Source organism: Scyliorhinus canicula, chromosome 18, assembly GCF_902713615.1.
Source record: "Scyliorhinus canicula chromosome 18, sScyCan1.1, whole genome shotgun sequence".
Lineage (NCBI taxonomy): Eukaryota > Metazoa > Chordata > Chondrichthyes > Carcharhiniformes > Scyliorhinidae > Scyliorhinus > Scyliorhinus canicula.
In genome coordinates this window covers 113,733,320-113,751,002 of record NC_052163.1, presented here as the reverse complement: position 1 = coordinate 113,751,002, position 17,683 = coordinate 113,733,320, and the positions used below count along the sequence as shown (strand labels likewise).

The 17,683-nt window shown below is 48.1% G+C and overlaps 1 protein-coding gene across 6 annotated transcripts in view; it reads right to left on the bottom strand.

Annotated features, from left to right (window-relative positions):
• Positions 1 to 17,683, bottom strand: part of LOC119952875 (cAMP-specific 3',5'-cyclic phosphodiesterase 4C-like) — a 392,881-nt gene that overhangs the window by 103,097 nt on the left and 272,101 nt on the right. The window lies entirely within an intron of this gene.

Here is a 17,683-nt window from a genome sequence, read left to right as displayed (position 1 = left end):
CCTAATCCTGACCCCCTCCCCTAATCCTGCCACCCACCCCTCCTGAAACTGAATGAATATAGCCCCCTGTATTTCTGCAGAAAGGTTGCCCCTGTGACTGAAACTCTCTCTCACTGGCTGAGTTGCACAGTGTGCTAGACTTTGCCTTTTCACTGGCTGGGCAGAACTCCCTCACTCCAATGTGGCAGATCCGCCCGCAGGGTTTAGGTCCAAATTTCAACTGGGGCACGATTGATTGTGTGTAGTTTCAGATTTTCTAAATGAAAGCATTTGCCTTTCCCGGGGCTAAATATATCAGACATTTTTTTAACACCACCGATGGTAGGCACCATATCTTCCCACTGATAAGCGAATGTTTGTTCAGACAGAAAAAAGAATGCAAGTGGCAAGTGTACAGATTTTTATGAACAGGATTGCGTTTAACCCTTCCTGCCATTCCTCAATTCACAATCTTCGTCTCCAGTGTCACACCAGTCTCAGTACTGACTCTCTGACAGTGCCGCACTCCCTCAGTACTGACCGTCTGACAGTGCAGCACTCCCTCAGTACTGACCCTCTGACAGTGCGGCACTCCCTCAGTAATGACCCTCTGACAGTGCCGCACTCCCTCAGTACTGACCGTCTGACAGCACAGCACTCCCTCAGTACTGACCCTCTGACAGTGCAGCACTCCCTCAGTACTGACCCTTCTGACAGTGCGGCACTCCCTCAGTACTGACCTCTGACAGTGCGGCACTCCCTCAGTACTGACCCTCTGTCAGTGCGGCACTCCCTCAGTACTGACCCTCTGTCAGTGCAGCACTCCCTCAGTACTGACCCTCTGACAGTGCAGCACTCCCTCAGTACTGACCCTCTGTCAGTGCAGCACTCCCTCAGTACTGACCCTCTGACAGTGCAGCACTCCCTCAGTACTGACCCTCTGACAGTGCAGCACTCCCTCAGCACTGACCCTCCGACAGTGCAGCATTCCCTCAGTACTGACCCTCTGTCAGTGCAGCACTCCCTCAGTACTGACCCTCTGACAGTGCAGCACTCCCTCAGTACTGACCCTCTGACAATGCAGCACTCCCTCAGTACTGACCCTCTGTCAGTGCAGCACTCCCTCAGTACTGACCCTCTGACAGTGCAGCACTCCCTCAGTACTGACCCTCTGTCAGTGCGGCACTCCCTCAGTACTGACCCTCTGTCAGTGCAGCACTCCCTCAGTACTGACCCTCTGACAGTGCAGCACTCCCTCAGTACTGACCCTCTGACAATGCAGCACTCCCTCAGTACTGACCCTTTGACAGTGCAGCACTCCCTCAGTACTGACCCTCTGACAGTGCAGCACTCCCTCAGTACTGACCCTCTGACAGTGCAGCATTCCCTCAGTACTGACCCTCTGACAGTGTAGCACTCCCTCAGTGCTGACCCTCTGACAGTGCGGCACTCCCTCAGTACTGACCCTCTGACAGTGCAGCATTCCCTCAGTACTACATGGTCCATTCACCTGAGGAAGGAGCAGTGCACCGAAAGCTAGTGTTTGAAACAAACATGTTGGACTTTACCCTGATGTTGTGAGACTTCTTACTGTACATGGTCCATGTCAGCCTTGATTTTGGTGCTCCAACCCTGGAGTGGCATTTGAACCTACTAGCATCTGACTGGCCGGTTTGAGTGCGACCAGTTGCAATAGATAGATTGTCAAGTTCCAATCTGGAGCCACAAGTGCAAAATCCTGACTGACACTCGCCGGTGCCAGTACTGAGAGAATGCTGCACTGATAGAGGTCACACCTGTCCTCTCGGGAGGTTGAAGATCTAATGGCAATATTTCAACTGAGGGACTGGGATAGTGTCTGATTTCTATCCCTCAACCAGTACCACTAAAACAGACCATCTGGTAATTAATCACATCGCGGTTCGGATCAGATACGCTCTTACGCTCTCTGAGGGAGACGTGGAATATGCCATTCCACTAATGGAGACATGATGGCCAGGGTCCTGGCAAATATCTATCGCTCAACCAACAGCAGAAGGAATAGATCATCTGACTGGTATCACGGTGCTCTATGTGGGATCTTGCTGTGCACCCATTTTTTAACAGACAACAGTGACTGCACGTCAGGAAAGCACTTCATTGGGGCTGTGAAGTGCTTCAGGGGTTCCTGGCGCCATGACAAGTGCTATTGAAATGTAGGTGAATGATAGAAAGGACAATCATCAAATAGCTCCTCCTGTGCACCGCGGCCACCGGGATCACCTCAGTCGGGATGTTCAACGTGCACAGTTCTCAGGCCAGCACAGGGTCAGCGGTGGGCTTGGGTTTGACTCCCCGATGATAACTGTTGACAGTCATTGACCAGATTCACACAGCATGAATGCACCCTTGGGTGAGATCCTGAGCCACCATCATGGTCTCCATCGAGGCTGGACTATCACCGGACCATTATCATGACTCGAAGATTAGATTGTGACAGTGATTAAATAAACCAGGCTGGTTATCTTTGCAGAATAGGAGGTCATGGAGTGATATGAACTGAGGATTTTTGATTGGGGAGATAGTTGGCGGAAGAGGCCAGCAGCAGGCGATACAACTTTAACATCAGAGGCTGTTGATGCAGCAGAGAAGGTTTGGGAACACATTTTCAGACAAAGGCTGGTCGAATTGCAGAACTCTCTTCCACAAAAAGCAGTGGATGCTCACTGAGTTAACCATTTTAAATCTGAGAGTGATAGATTTTGCTTGATGAGGGTGCAGGAGGTCCCTGGAGCCAAGGTCGATGGATGCAGATCAGACACAGCCTAACTCAATCGTGGAATCAGCTCTCGGGGGCTAAGTGACCTCTTCCTAGAATTATCAAATCCCTACAGTGCAGAGGAAAGCCATTCAGCCCATCGAGTCTGCACCAACCCTCTGAATGAGCACCCTATCTAGGCCCCTTCTCCGCTTTATCCCGGCAACCCTACCTCACCTATAAATCTTTGGACACTAAGGGGCAATTTATCATGGCCACTCCACCTAACCTGCACATCTTTGGACTGTGGGAGGAAACTGGAGCACCCGGAGGAAACCCACGCAGACACTGGCAGAACATGCAAACTCCACATATAAACCCGGGTTCCTGCCGCTCTGAGGCAGTAGCGCTAACCATTGTGCCACGCGTTAATCTTCCTATTCCTCTGGTCGTATTTGAATCTTGCTGAAAAGAGAGACATGTTGCTTTGCATCTTGCATTCATCAGGACAAGCACCAGAAAACAAAATTTCAAACCATCACAACAATTTATAGGGTTCTGATTTGTTGACAAGTCAACTCTGCTTGGTTGAGGGGTCGCCATGGAAAAAGCAACAAGGAATTCTAGGCTTTCCAAGACCATAATCTGCCCGGCTCGCCACGCCCCACGAGATCTAACGCAATCTTGCAAGACGTCACAATGTGAATCCTAGCCTATCCTGCTAATCTCACTCTATGAAATGAAAATCGCTTATTGTCACGAGTAGGCTTCAATGAAGTTACTGTGAAAAGCCCCTAGTCGCCACATTCCGGCGCCTGTCCGGGGAGGCTGGTACTGGGAATCGAACCGTGCTGCTGGCCTGCTTGGTCTGCTTTATAAGCCAGCGATTTAGCCTTGTGAGCTAAACCAGCCCCTCTAATATGCTTTCCTGAGATCTAACTCAGGTGTGGGATCTAATCCCCTCACCTTGGAGACCTCGGGCAAGCGCCATTCAGTGCTGGTCTCCACAAACAGGGACCAGGCAGAGCGGCACTCATGGGGGTCTCTAGGGTGCATGCCCTCTGGGCAGGGTGGAACTGCTGATTCCAGCTGGACATCCTGGCACCTTGGTGCCTCAGCAGACAGGGGCACTGCCAGGGTGACTCAGCTGGCATTTTCTTAGGTGGCAGGGTTCGGGCTGGTGAGTACCCTGCACGGGTATGGAGGGGTGCAGGGGGCTCGAGGACCCCCTTTGAGTGAGTTGGGGTTTGGAGGGGATTTCGGGAGTCATGTGAGGGGCCCGAGAGATTGGGATGCCATTTCAAAATGTTGTCCCGATATCTCCTTGCACTGGGGAGTTCTGGCGAGCGGAGAACCTCAGTGCAGGGTACGGGGCCAAGTGCGGCCTGGGTCGCGCGTTCCCTGCTGAGGCCTCCGACCAATCCACATGGGCGTTAGATAGTGGAGTGTTTCTCATCACTCCGAGTGCTGGGAAACGCCCGGCTAATCGCGTGCGCCATGGGACTCTGTCCCAATTCGGGTAGATCACCCCCAGCATGTTTCTATTGTGGAGAGTGTTGGGGAACAGCCACCATTTTGCATGTTCCAATGTCTGTAATGATGCATCCTCATGTTAATGACGAGTTATGAGATAGGCCCATTCTTCATTGACCAATTTCCACGAGGAGAACAAAATTGGATATTTGGCCCCCTCAATTACGTGGGCGGGGGGAGCAATTCCTGTTCTAGCTGGCCAGAGGCAGCTATTAAAAGAATGAGGTAGAGATTCAGAGAGATTTATGCTGAGAATTCCAGAGCCACGGACCTAGAAAGTTGAAGGCAGGGCCGCCAATGGTGGAGGGATTAAAATTGGGAACGTGCAAGGGGCAGATTTGGAGGAGAAAAGATCGCGGAGTTGTGGGCTGGAGGGGATTACAGAGATCGGGGAGAACACGGGCCCTTCCTTCCCCGCACCAACATAAATGATCAAATCCAGAAAACAAAGCGGAGTGAGAATGCAAATGGCATTGATGTCAATGGTGTTAGCATCAGCATCACAACAACGTCACAGAACCTGTAACTACATACCATTAGGCTTCTGCACCAGGCAAACAAACATGCAGGAGAAATGACACAACTTGTGGGGAAGGGAGTGCCCTTCTCAAACGAGGAATACAGGATTGGTGAGTAACTTGAGACTTGGGAAATGTAACTCTTCTCTGAAATAGTCAGCAATGTTTAATTTCAGTAAATATGGGGCGTGTGTTTTATCTGCAAGTTTTCTTTCACCTCTAATCACACAGAAAATAACTAAAACATGGTCCTCAAACCATAACTACCAAAGTAAAACTGGCGGTGGTGACAGGGCATGGACTAATGAGAACAATACTTATATGGGCTTTATAACATAAATGGTGCTTTTATCCAACGTATTCTGTTCCCCATCCCCCACAATTAGTCAGACAAACTCCCTCAGTTAATGTTGACATGTTCCCTCAGTTAATCCTCTTCAAGTATTTGTCTAATTCACTACTGAAAGTTAATACCGTATTTATCTAACCCCGTGCTGTATCTGTTCTGGGAGTGTTTAATGGGGACAGTGTAGAGGGAGCATAACTCTGTATCTAACCCCATGCTGTACCTGTCCTGGGAGTGTTTGATGGGGACAGTGTAGAGGGAGCTTTACTCTGTATCTAACCCCATGCTGTATCTGTCCTGGGAGTGTTTGATAGGGACTGTATAGAGGGAGCTTTACTCAGTATCTAACCCTGTGCTGTACCTGTCCTGGGAGTGTTTGATAGGGACAGTGCAGAGGGAGCTTTACTCTGTATCTAACCCTGTGCTGTACCTGTCCTGGGAGTGTTTGATGGGGACTGTATAGAGGGGGCTTTACTCTGTATCTAACCCCATGCTGTGCCTATTTCTGCCCTCATGAGTTCCTGGATCCGTGGTTCACGGATGAGAACAGGAAGGATAATAAAATTGGAGCCAACAGGCGGTGAGGAAGGGACGGACGCAGCAGAATGCAGCAGAAATGGTGCTGGCTTTTAAACTGCAGTTGGTGATGGTGATTGGTAAAATAATGCAATGCGGAATGTTGACTTCCATGCATATGTCCCTCAAATTCCTATCATTTATTGATCAATCCTTGACTGTTCACAGGTTGCTGAGCAGGAATAATAAACAAAGTTAAGGAAATGTAAGTAACCACCACCAGCAAGGTTAGTCAAATCAACTCCTCAAGAACAATAGATGCTCAAGTTTCAGACGGATTAGCTCAGCTTTTTAAAACCAGCGTTAACATGAGCTGAGTTTTCACAGTTAATTTTCTTACTTTTGTGAGGGATTTTTGTTCATTGGCCCTTGAATCTTGACAAAGCTCATTACAGCCACAACCATATCGTTTGACGTACGTTCACTGTTGTAATGCGGGCAACTCAGCAAGCAATATACACAGCATGATCACATGAACAACAATGGTCAGATAATTTGTTTATGTGATGTTAATTGAGGAATAAATATTGCCCTCATCACTACTCTGCATGGGGCTAGTTTGCTAAGTGGTTAGAGTGTGATGTACAATCATGCCAATGAGGTGAACTCTGATGGGGCCTGGTCCACGATCGGGGCCCACCAATCGGCGGGCCGGCTTCTTGCTCCCCGGGCCTATTTTCTTACGCGCCAGCCCCTGAACTCCCGCACCATGGCCGGCACATTGAAGGAGTCCACCGCGCATGCGCGGGTTGGCGCGGTGCACAGTTCGTGCTGGGATGGGGGCTGGAGCGGCATGAACTGCTCCAGGGCCGTTCTGGCCCCCTGTAGGGGCCAGAATAGGTACTCCCAGCAGCCCGTTCACGCCGTCGTGAAACGCAACGGCATTTCCGACGGCGTGGACACTCTGCCGCCGAATGGGAGAATCACGCCCCCTGTGTTTGTAAAAGGTAATGTAGAGCAGCATGGTAACAGTGGTTAGCACAGTTGCTTCACAGTTCCAGGGACCCAGGTTCAATTGCCGGCTTGGGTCACTGTCTTTGCGGAGTCTGCACGTTTTCCCCGTGTCTGCGTGGGTTTCCTCCGGGTGCTCCGGTTTCCACCCACAGTCCAAAGATGTGAAGGGTAGGTGGATTGGCCATGATAAATTGCCCTTAGTGTCCAAAAATGGTTGGGTGCGGTTACTGAGTTACGGGGATAGGGTGGCGGTGTGGGCTTAAATGGGGCGCTCTTTCGAAGGGCTGGAGCAGACTCGATAGGCCGAATGGCCTCCTTCTGCACTGTTATTGCTATGAAATCCACAGATGCAAGTTCTCTCTCTCTCCTTCCTCACTCCGTGACACACTGGCTGTTTTCATTCACATTTGGGTTTCCAGGTTGCGTCCCTCCCTCTGCCATTTGCCCTTTCCGGCGGCTCAGCTAAGCAAGTCTTTCAACTCTGTACAGACAAGCTCATCACCCGCCAGCATTCATTTCTCCCCTTTTAGCTTTCATGTCAGTTTCTTGCCCAGAACAGCTGTAAAAACACTTTTTCCTGTACATTTCCATTGCTTCATTTCCACCGTTCCACCATTGGTGACTGCATTCAGCTGCCCAGCCCTGAGCTCCAAAATTCTTTCTCAAAACCTGTCCGCCTTTAGAATATTCCTTTAAACCTGTATCTTTACCTGTTGTCAAATTTTCTTTGCTGATCGCTCCAATGAAGAGCCTTGGGATGGTTCACTACCTTAAAGGTGTTATATCAATGCACGTTGTTGTAAATCACCCCCCGCCCCAACCCCATAATTCATACTTTCGTTACTTTCACAATGATGTCCACCGATACTGCCCTGAGGTTGGAGGGGATGGGGTAAGGGAGGACTGGCCAGGCCTTGACTCTATTTCATCAGCCAGTCAAATTTGTTTCTATCTTCCCTCCTGGGTGAGGGGATACCTGTGTCTCTCCATTGCAAATTCACAGAGGGATCCTAACCCACTCCCCCCCCCCCCCCCACCCCAGGGGGATCATTCAATTTTATCTGGTTTTTGCCTTCCTACCTTCATCTTCCTTTTGTTGCAAATTATCAGTGTTGGGGGTTAAAGCCCAATATCTGAGAGTGTTTGATGGAGACAGTGTAGAGGGAGCTTTACTCTGTATCTAACCCCGTTGTACCTGTCCTGGGAGTGTTTGATGGGGACAGTGAATTGGAAGCTTCACTCTGACCAGGGCTGCATCTGTTCTGTGGGTGATCAATACTGCCACTAGTCACCTAACTTTTTCAATTCTCTCCAAGCTCTCCGGTTGAAAGAGCAACCAATTCTGAAGATTAAAATTAAATTGTGGACATTTCAGCTGACAGGGTACAGGTGCAATGCAGGAACCTATTCACAGTGCCGCATTCAGGGTGTCTTGTGGGCTCAGTGTTATGCAATTAGTCTGTAATTATTGACACAATAAATCATCACTACACGTTGTCCTCTGATTTAATTGTTACTGCTTGTGAAACTCTTATCATGCAGGTAGATAATGCTGACCACCACATACTTCTGATACATTAATTTTTCCATGTACCTATCACGTTCTGATATGCAGTTAGCATGCCAGCCTGATGGTAATTAGATATAAAATTCCGGGTTTTCCGGGAGCCTTTGAAGCCAATGCCAGTTCCATGATTTCAGTTGGAATGCTTGGCTTAGCTCCATCCTTAGGAGATGCCGGACTAAATAAGGAAGAGAGCTGGCTTCCTCGACAACTCCTGTTATTTGTAACATATGTTTTCAATTAACTCTTGCTAATGCATTCCAACTACTTTAATAACGTGTGTGAAATGACTTTCCGACAAAAGCCTCTTCAGTGAGTTCCTGCTGAATTCCTCCCGACTGGATATAAAAGGTCCTTATTTCAAAGAAGAACAGGGTTATTCTCCTCAGTATCCTGGCCACTATACGTCCCTCGAGGAACATCGCCAATACAGATGATCCGAACATCATCATATTGCTGTTTGCGGGAGTTTGTTTGCTGTTTGAAAATTATCAGTCATGTTTCCTAAATTACAAAAGTGACTCTATGTCAGATGTATTACATTGGTTGTAAAATGCTTTGGGGCATCCTGAGGTTGTGAAAAATGTTATCAAAATGTTGTCTAATCTTTGCAATCAGTCGTTCTTAATCATTCAACAGACCCCATCATCATTGACCACAATCTTGTTGAAGAGGAGAATGGTTCAAGACACTGGGCAGGATTCTCGGATCCTGAGGCTAAGTGTTGACGCCGTCATAAATGGCTCCCTTCTCCGCGCCGGCCCCGACGCAACATGGCGTAGGCCTACAGGGGCCGGCGCGGAACAAAATAACTCCCCAGCCGAGAGACCGGCCCGTCGATCGGTGGGCCTCGATCGCGGGCCAGGCCACAGCGGAGCACTCCCCCCCCCCCCCCCCCCGTGTTCAGACCCCCCTCCCCCCCAGTAGGCCGCCCCCGGTTGGATCCACGTCGATGTCCCGCTGGGTAAGAGCAGCTGTGGACGGCGCCAGCAGGACTCAGCATTTTTTGCGTAGCCACTCAGCCCATCCCGGGCAGAGAATCGCCGGGGGGCCCCACAGAGTGGCCCCTGACCGGTGCTACGCCGACGCCAATGGCATAGATTCTCCGCTCTCCGGATAATCGGCAGACCAGCGTTGGGGAGGCGTGGCGCGATTTGCGCCCGTCCCGGTGGTTCTCCGGCCCGGCCCAGTGGTGAGAGAATCCCGCCCAGTGTCTTCTTCTTGTTCCTGTGTAACTCAGGGCAGCAGCGGCATAGTGGTACTGCCACTGAACAGTGATCCAAAGGGTAATGGCCTGGGGGACCTAGGTTTGAATCCCACCGTGGCAGATGGCGTTATTTGGGAAGTTGTTTAGCTCAGTTGGTTGGATGGCTGGTTCATGATGTGGAATGATGTCCACAGCGCGGGTTATCCATGAAGGCCTCACCTGAGGTCTGGTGACCCTCAGGTTAAATCATCACCATTCAGCTCTCTCTCAAAGCAGAGAGCAGCCTCTGGTCTTCTGGGACTGCAGCGACTTTCATGTCATGTAACTATGTTCTTACCATGTGACATACAGTTTGCCATGACCCTATCAGTAAACTGCGTTTATTCATTTTAAAATTCTCACCTTTAAGTTCAAATCCCTCCATTACGTCCCCTCTCCTTACCTATGTAGCACCCTCCAGCCATACAACCCTGCAAGATCACTGCCACTTACACAGTGTCTATTGGAATTGGCCCAATTTTCGTGGCTATACCTTCAACTGCTAAACTCCCATGGATGTAGACATTGCTCCGGTTGTAGAGGTGGGAGAAGTATTATAACCCCAATGGAGGTCCCAGGATCAGGACCATACGGTTTCCCATCACCTCCCCGCAATATGATCCTTCCCTTTAATGGGGGCGTGGGGAGGAACCTCCCCTTTAAGGGGGCGGGGCTTCTCCTCTACAAGGAGAGTCCCAGCTGTATAAAAACTCTGGCCTGTGTGCAGGTTGGGGAAGGACCCTTTAGGGTAGTGGAGGAGTATTTGAATTGTATTGAAATAAATCTTGTTCACAGTTTCTACTATCGTTTATGCATTCTGCTTATCGCGGATTCAACAAGAATGTTACCAACTGAGCCAAGGTTGGTGCATGTGCCCGAAATGTTGTAACCGATCATTTGGCTAGAGTTGCTCACTGCATTCCAGATAAATTATTGTTTGCGACAAGCAAAACCTCAATTGTTTAGCAATACTCTTCTTGCAGCTAACACATTTCTTCACAGTTGGAAATCTGAACATTGCCAGTTCCACGCAGAAATATTAAATATAGATGGAGCGGGCAGCACGGTGAGTCAGTGGGTTAGCCCTGTTGCTTCACGGCGCTGAGGTTCCAGGTTCGATCCCAGCTCTGGGTCACTGTCCGTGTGGAATTTGCACATTCTCCCAGTGTTTGCGTGGGTTTCACCCCCAAAACCCAAAGATGTGCAGAGTAGGTGGATTGGCCACGCTAAATTGCCCCTTAATTGGAAAAAAAATGAATTGGGTATTCTAAAATTAAAAAAAAAAAAATATATATATATAGATGGAGCACCGTGGCTGCCCGTCAGCATTCAAGAAACACAGCACCATTCGGGATACGGCAGCCTGTTTGATTGGCAACTCCTATTACCTTAAAAATTCACTCCCTCCATCACTGCTACACAGTGGCATCTGTGTGTACTGTTGCAATCCCTTGAAGAGGTTGCGCAGCATGACATCACTCAAAGGGAAGTGTGTCATGTGATCCAGTTTTGTTTTCATTTTTGCTTTTCAGCAGAGCACACAGACACAGCTCTGCAGTTCATATCTCGCTTTATATATATCCCCGCTTATAAATGAACCCAGAATGTGTTTGCAAAATCCCTTCTGCGTGATTGTTGCCTTTATATCACAGCAGCACGTTGGCTCGAACCTCGGGTGACTGTCTGTGCGGAGTCTGCACGTTCTCCCCATGTGTGCGTGGGTTTCCTCCGGGTGGTCCGGTTTCCTCCCGCAGTCCAAAGATGTGCAGGTTAGGTGGATTGGCCATGATAAATTGCTCCTTAGTGTCCAAAAAAGGTTGGGTGGGGTTACTGAGTTATGGAGATAGGGTGGTGGTGTGGGCTTAAGTGGGGTGCTCTTTCCAAGGGCCGGTGCAGAGATGAGCCGAATCGCCTCCTTCTGCACTGTAAATTCTATGAAATGTACAGAGGCAAGTTCTCTCTCTCTCAATGTGCGGAGTCGGGGGGATAGGGCGGAGGAGTGGGCCCCGGTAGAGAGTGCTCTTTTAGAGGGTTGATGCAGACTCGATGGGTTGAGTGGTCTCCTTCTGCACTGTTGAGCGTATCTAAATATTATCAAAACATAAACATATGTACCATATACAGAATTGTTTTAGCACAGAGGGTCAGCTCATTATATCCGTACTGGCTCTGGAATGAACCACTCGTCCCATTGCATTCACACTGCCTCTCGGAATGAACCATTCGGCCCACTGTGTCTGCACTGGCTCTTGGAATGAACCATTCGGCCCACTGTGTCTGCACTGGCTCTCGGAATGAACCATTCGGCCCACTGTGTCTACACTGGCTCTTGGAATGAACCATTCGGCCCACTGTGTCTGCACTGGCTCTTGGAATGAACCATTCATCCTATTGTATTCACGCTGGCTGTCAGAATGAACCATTCGGCCCATTGTCTCTGCGTTGGCTCTCCAAATGAACCATTCGGCCCACTGTGTCCGCACTGGCTCTCGGAATGAACCATTCAGCCCCTTGTGTCTGCACTGGCTCTCGGAATGAACCATTCAGCCCATTGTGTCTGCACTGGCTCTCCAAATGAACCATTCGGCCCACTGTGTCCCCACTGGCTCTCGGAATGAACCATTTAGTCCACTGTGTCCGCACTGGCTCTCGGAATGAACCATTCAGCCCACTGTGTCTGTACTGGCTCTTGGAATTAACCATTCGGCCCACTGTGTCCGCACGGCTCTCAGAACGAACCATTCGGCCCACTGTGTCTATACTGGCTCTCGGAATGAACCAGTCCGCCCACTGTGTCTGTACTGGCTCTCGGAATGAACCATTCCGCCCACTGTGTCTGTACTGGCTCTCGGAATGAGCACTCTACCCAGTGCCATTTTCCTGCCTTCTCCCCAAAACCCTGCACATTGTTTCTTTTCAGTTAATCATCTAACTCCCTCCTGAATGCCTCAATTGAGCCTGCCCCCACCACACTCTCGAGCAGCGCATTTCAGGCTCAAACCACGGTGTGGGAAAACATTTTTTTCTCATTGTTTTTGCTTCTTTTGTCAGTTATTTAAAATCTGTGCCCTCTCCTTCTTGTTCCTTCCGCTTGTGGGAAGACTTTGTCCCTACCTACTTTGTCCCTACCTACTTTGTCCAGGCCCTACATTATTTTGAATATCGCTGTGAAATCTATCAGGGTTTTGTTTCCAAGGAAGAGCCCAAACTTCTCCAAACTACTGACATAACTGAAGTTTCTCAATCCTGGAATCATTCTTATAATCCTCATTTAATACCTCTGCATTCTCCTTTACCTTCACGTCCTTCCTTTTCTTTTGTAAATTTAGAGTACCCAATTCATTATTTCCAATTTAAGGGGCAATTTAGTGTGGCCAATCCACCTACCGTTCACATCTTTGGGTTGTGGGGGCGAAACCCATGCAGACACAGGGAGAACGTGCAAACTCCACACGGACAGTGACCCAGAGCCGGGATCGAACCTGGGACCCTCGGCGCCGTGAGACTGCAGTGCTAACCACTGCGCCACCGTGCTGCCCTCCTTCACGTCCTTCCTAAAGTGCGGCACTGAGAACTCTGCACAATACTCCAGCTGAGTCCGAACAAGTGTTGTATACGAGTTCAACCTAACCTCCTTGCTTTTTTACTCTATCCCCCTATTAATAAGGCCTCGGACGCTGCATAATTTACTAATTATTCTCTCAACCTGTCCTACCACCTTCAATGTCGTATACGTATATACACTCGGGTCCCTCCGTGCATGCACTTCTTTTAGAGGCACACCCTTTAATTTACACTGACCCTCCATGTTCTTCCTACGACAATGTATAATCTCATATTCTCTGCATTGAACTTCATCTCTCACCTATCTACCCACCTGTCTATGTGCATTCAAACTTCGGCACTGTTCTCCTCAGCTTACAATGCGTCCATTTTTATGCCATAAATAAATTAACTGTCATCTCCTGTGGAGATAATGGGAACTGATTATTATCTCAGCTGGTATGATATTCTGTGTCCCAGACCAGTTTGTGGATTTTCAACTTCCAGCAAAGGCTGGGATAAAAGCTTCTGAAAAGCATGGTCAAGATCAATTAGTGCTATGTGTGTCAGCTTGTGACACAGGAAGAAAGACAGCTGCAGACCACTGCACGTTATGCAGGTAACTCTCTGTCTGATTTCCAAAGCAAGCAAACCCACAGCTGTAAAGAGACAGGATAGATTCTCTGCCAGACTGCAGAATACTAAAATCTCGAAACCGAAACCGTGAAGTCAGCGCTACTGGACTCAGGAATCACAATGACTATAACGTTCCACCATCTGTTCTTTAGCGACAAGTCAAAGACTGTTTTGTGGCAGCACGGTGGCGCAGTGGGTTAGCCCTGCTGCCTCACGGCGCCGAGGTCCCAGGTTCGATCCCGGCTCTGGGTCACTGTCCATGTGGAGTTTGCACATTCTCCCTGTGTTTGCATGGGTTTCGCCCCCACAACCCAAAGATGTGCAGAATATGTGGATTGGCCACGCTAAATGAAAGACTGTTTTTTAAAAAAAAAATTACTTTTGGATTCAATTCTCAATTCTAATGTGTGTGTGTGCTTTATCATCTTTCTCACATCTATTTAAAAACGCACTCTTTAACTCACGCCAGCCTGGTTAAAATAACTCCTTTTGAAACGTATATATTGGACTGGGAAAAAGGATCCACAAGGGAAGGGATCTTTTTTTAATAAATCTTGTTGCAACCAACCAAAGGGGCTGAATAAAAAAAGGGAGCCAGTTCATCCCTCCTCATCCAGGATAACAAATTTGGGGAACCTGGGGACCAGTCATATCAAGTGTAAGGGTCCCAAAGCGGACACCTGGGGGGCTCCACTGCAAATCTCATCCAGTCAGAAAAACATCCGTTAACCAGTACTGTCCGTAACCTGGCCCTCAGCCAATTTACTTATCCATATTGCTCATGTTCCTTTTATTCTAAAGCTATAACCTTCCTCACGGGTCTGTTGCACAAAGAACAAAGAAAAGTACAGCATAGGAACAGGCCCTCCGAGCCTGGGCCGATCATGATGCCCGAACTTTAAAAAAAACCTTCTGCCTTTACCCAGTCTGTAACCCTCTATCTCCTCCCTATTCATGTACCCATCCAGATGCCTCCTAAATGTTACTAATGTGCCTGCTTCTACCACATCCTCTGGCAGCACATTCCAGGCACCCACCACTCTCTGTGTGAAAGAGTACCCCTCACATCTCCCTTAAACTTTCCCCCTCTGACCTTGAACCTGTGTCCTCTTGTAATTGACACTTCCACCCTTGGAAAATGCCTCTGACTATCCTCCCTGTCTATGCCTCTCATAATTTTGGAGACATCTATCAGGTCTCCCCTCAGCCTCCGTCTTTCCAGTGAAAATAATCCTAGTTTAGTCAACCTCTCCTCATAGCCAACACCCTTGAGACCAGGCAACATCCTGGTGAACCTTTTGTTGCACTCTCTCCAAAGCTTCCACGTCTTCTGATAATGTGACCAAAACTGCACGCAGTGCTCCAAATGCGACCTAACCAAGATTTTATATAGCTGTAACATGATTTCCCAACTGCTGTACTCAATACTACGGCTGACGAAGGCAAGCATGCCATCTGCCTTCTTAATCACCTTGGCCACCTGTGTTGCCACCTTTAGGGAGCTGTGGACCTGCACACCCAGATCCCTCTGTGTTTTAATGTTTCTAAAGGGTTTGGCCATTTACAGTATAATTCACACCTAGATTTGATCCTCCAAAATACATCACCTCGCATTTGTCTGGATTAAACTCCATCTGCCATTTCTGTGCCCAAATGCTGTTCTATCCTCTAACAATCCTCAAGCACTATTAGCAACTCCGCCAATCTTTGTGTCATCCGCAAACGCACTAATCAGACCCTCCACATTTCCCTACAGAACATTTATATATGCTACAAACAACAGAGATCCCAGCACTGATCCCTGCGGAACACCACTAGCTACAGATCTCCATTCTGAGAAACATCCTTCTACCGCTACTCTCTGTCTTCTATAACCAAACAGATTTTGTATCCATCGAGCCAGCCCACCCCAAATCCCATGTGATTTTAGTTTTTGTACCTGTCCACCATGTCAAACGCTTCACTAAAGTCCATTTAAACTACATCCACAGCCCTTCCCTCATCAATGTTCTTTGTCACCTCTTCCACCTGTTCAAAAAAACTCAATCAGGTTGGTGAGACATGACCTTCCCGTACAAAACCATGCTGCCTGTCACTAACTAGTCCATTTTCCTCCAAATCTGCAGATATTCTGTCCCTCAGTATCAGTTTCAAAAGCTTCCCATCACTGACCTATAATTTGCTGGATTATCCCTGCTTCCTTTCTTAAACAAGGGAACAACATTGGCTAATCTTCAGTCCTCTGGAACCTCGCCTGTGGATGTGAAGATATCTGTTAAGGCCCCAGCTATTTCTCCTCTTGCCTCCCGCAGCAACCTGGGAGAGATCCCATCTGGCCCCGGGGACTTGTCTACCTTAATGCAATTTAGGATACTCAACACTTCCTCTTTTGATATAATTGTGTGAAATTGTATCCAATGTCTTTTGGAAGTCCATGTACACTACATCAACATCAACCTCTTCTTCAAAAAACTCCAGCAAGTTAGTTAAACATGATTTTCCCCTTAATAAATCTATGCTGGCTCTTCTCAATTAACCTATAAGGTCCATGTGACTATTAATTCTGTCCCAAATGACAATTTCTAGAAGTTTCCGTGTCCCTGAAGTTAAACCAACTGGTCTACAGTTGCTGCTCTTATTCTTACATCCTTTTTGGAACAAAGATGAAACATTTGCAACTCTCCAGTCCTCCGGGAGCGCCCAGGCAGAAGGAAGACTGGAAAATCATTACCAGTGCATCTGGAATTTCCACTCTCACTTCCCTCAGTGTCCCTGGTTGCACCTCATCCGGTCCCGGTGTCCGAGACCATAAGGCCATAAGACATAGGTGCAGAATTAGGCCACTCGGCCCATCGAGTCTGCTCTGCCATTTAATCATGGCTGATATTTTCTCATCCCCATTCTCCTGTGTTATGTGATGGCTCAGTTGGTCACACGCTCACCTCAGGTCTTCTTAGAACATAGAACATAGAACAGTACAGCACAGAACAGGCCCTTCGGCCCTCAATGTTGTGCCGAGCCATGATCACCCTACTCAAACCCACGTATCCACCCTATGCCCGTAAACCAACACCCACCCCCCCAACCTTACTTTTTATTAGGACACTACGGGCAATTTAGCATGGCCAATCCACCTAACCCGCACATCTTTGGACTGTGGGAGGAAACCGGAGCACCCGGAGGAAACCCACGCACACAGAAACTTGAGACAGAAAGTTCCGGATTCCAGTCCAAAACCAGAGATAGTAATCAAGAACCTATCTATCTCTGTTTTAAAGTCAACTTTACATACAGACTGTCTATCCATTGCCTCCTTCTAATCAATTTTACATCTTTCTAGTGTCTGAATTTCTCTCTCTTTTATCATGGCCTGGACAGCATTTTCTTCCTTGGTAATGACAGGTGCAAAATATTCATTTAATACCTCAGCCACGCCTGAAGCCTCCACATGCAAATCTCTTTTTTGGTTCCTAATCGGATCAACTTCTCCTTTTACGCCATTTTGTTATTTATATGCTTATGTTCGCTGCCAGTCTCTTTTCATACTCTCTATTTGATTCCCGTATTTGCTTTTTCACCTTCCCTCTTAACCTTCTATATTCAGTCTGATTCCCAATTATATTTTTGACCCGACACCTGTCATAAGCTCTTCTTTTTATCTTGATGTCTACCTCCTTTGTCCATTGATTTGTTTCCTCTACCTTTTCCTTTTAAAGAACAAAGAGAACAAAGAACAGTACAGCACAGGAACAGGCCCTTCGGCCCTCCAAGCCCATGCCGACCATGCTGCCCGACTAAACTAAAATCTTCTACACTCCCTGGGTCCGTATCCCTCTATTCCCATCCTATTCATGTAAAAGAGAGAATATTTTGAGAGAATATACCATGACTGTACCTGAACCATCTCTTCTTTGAAGTTAGCCCATTGTTCAGATACCATTTTTCCTCCCAACCTTTGACTCCAATTGATTCGGCCCAGATCTGTTCTGACCCCGTTGACAATGGCTTTCCCCAGTTAATTATTCTTACTTTATATTGTTCCTTGCCCTTT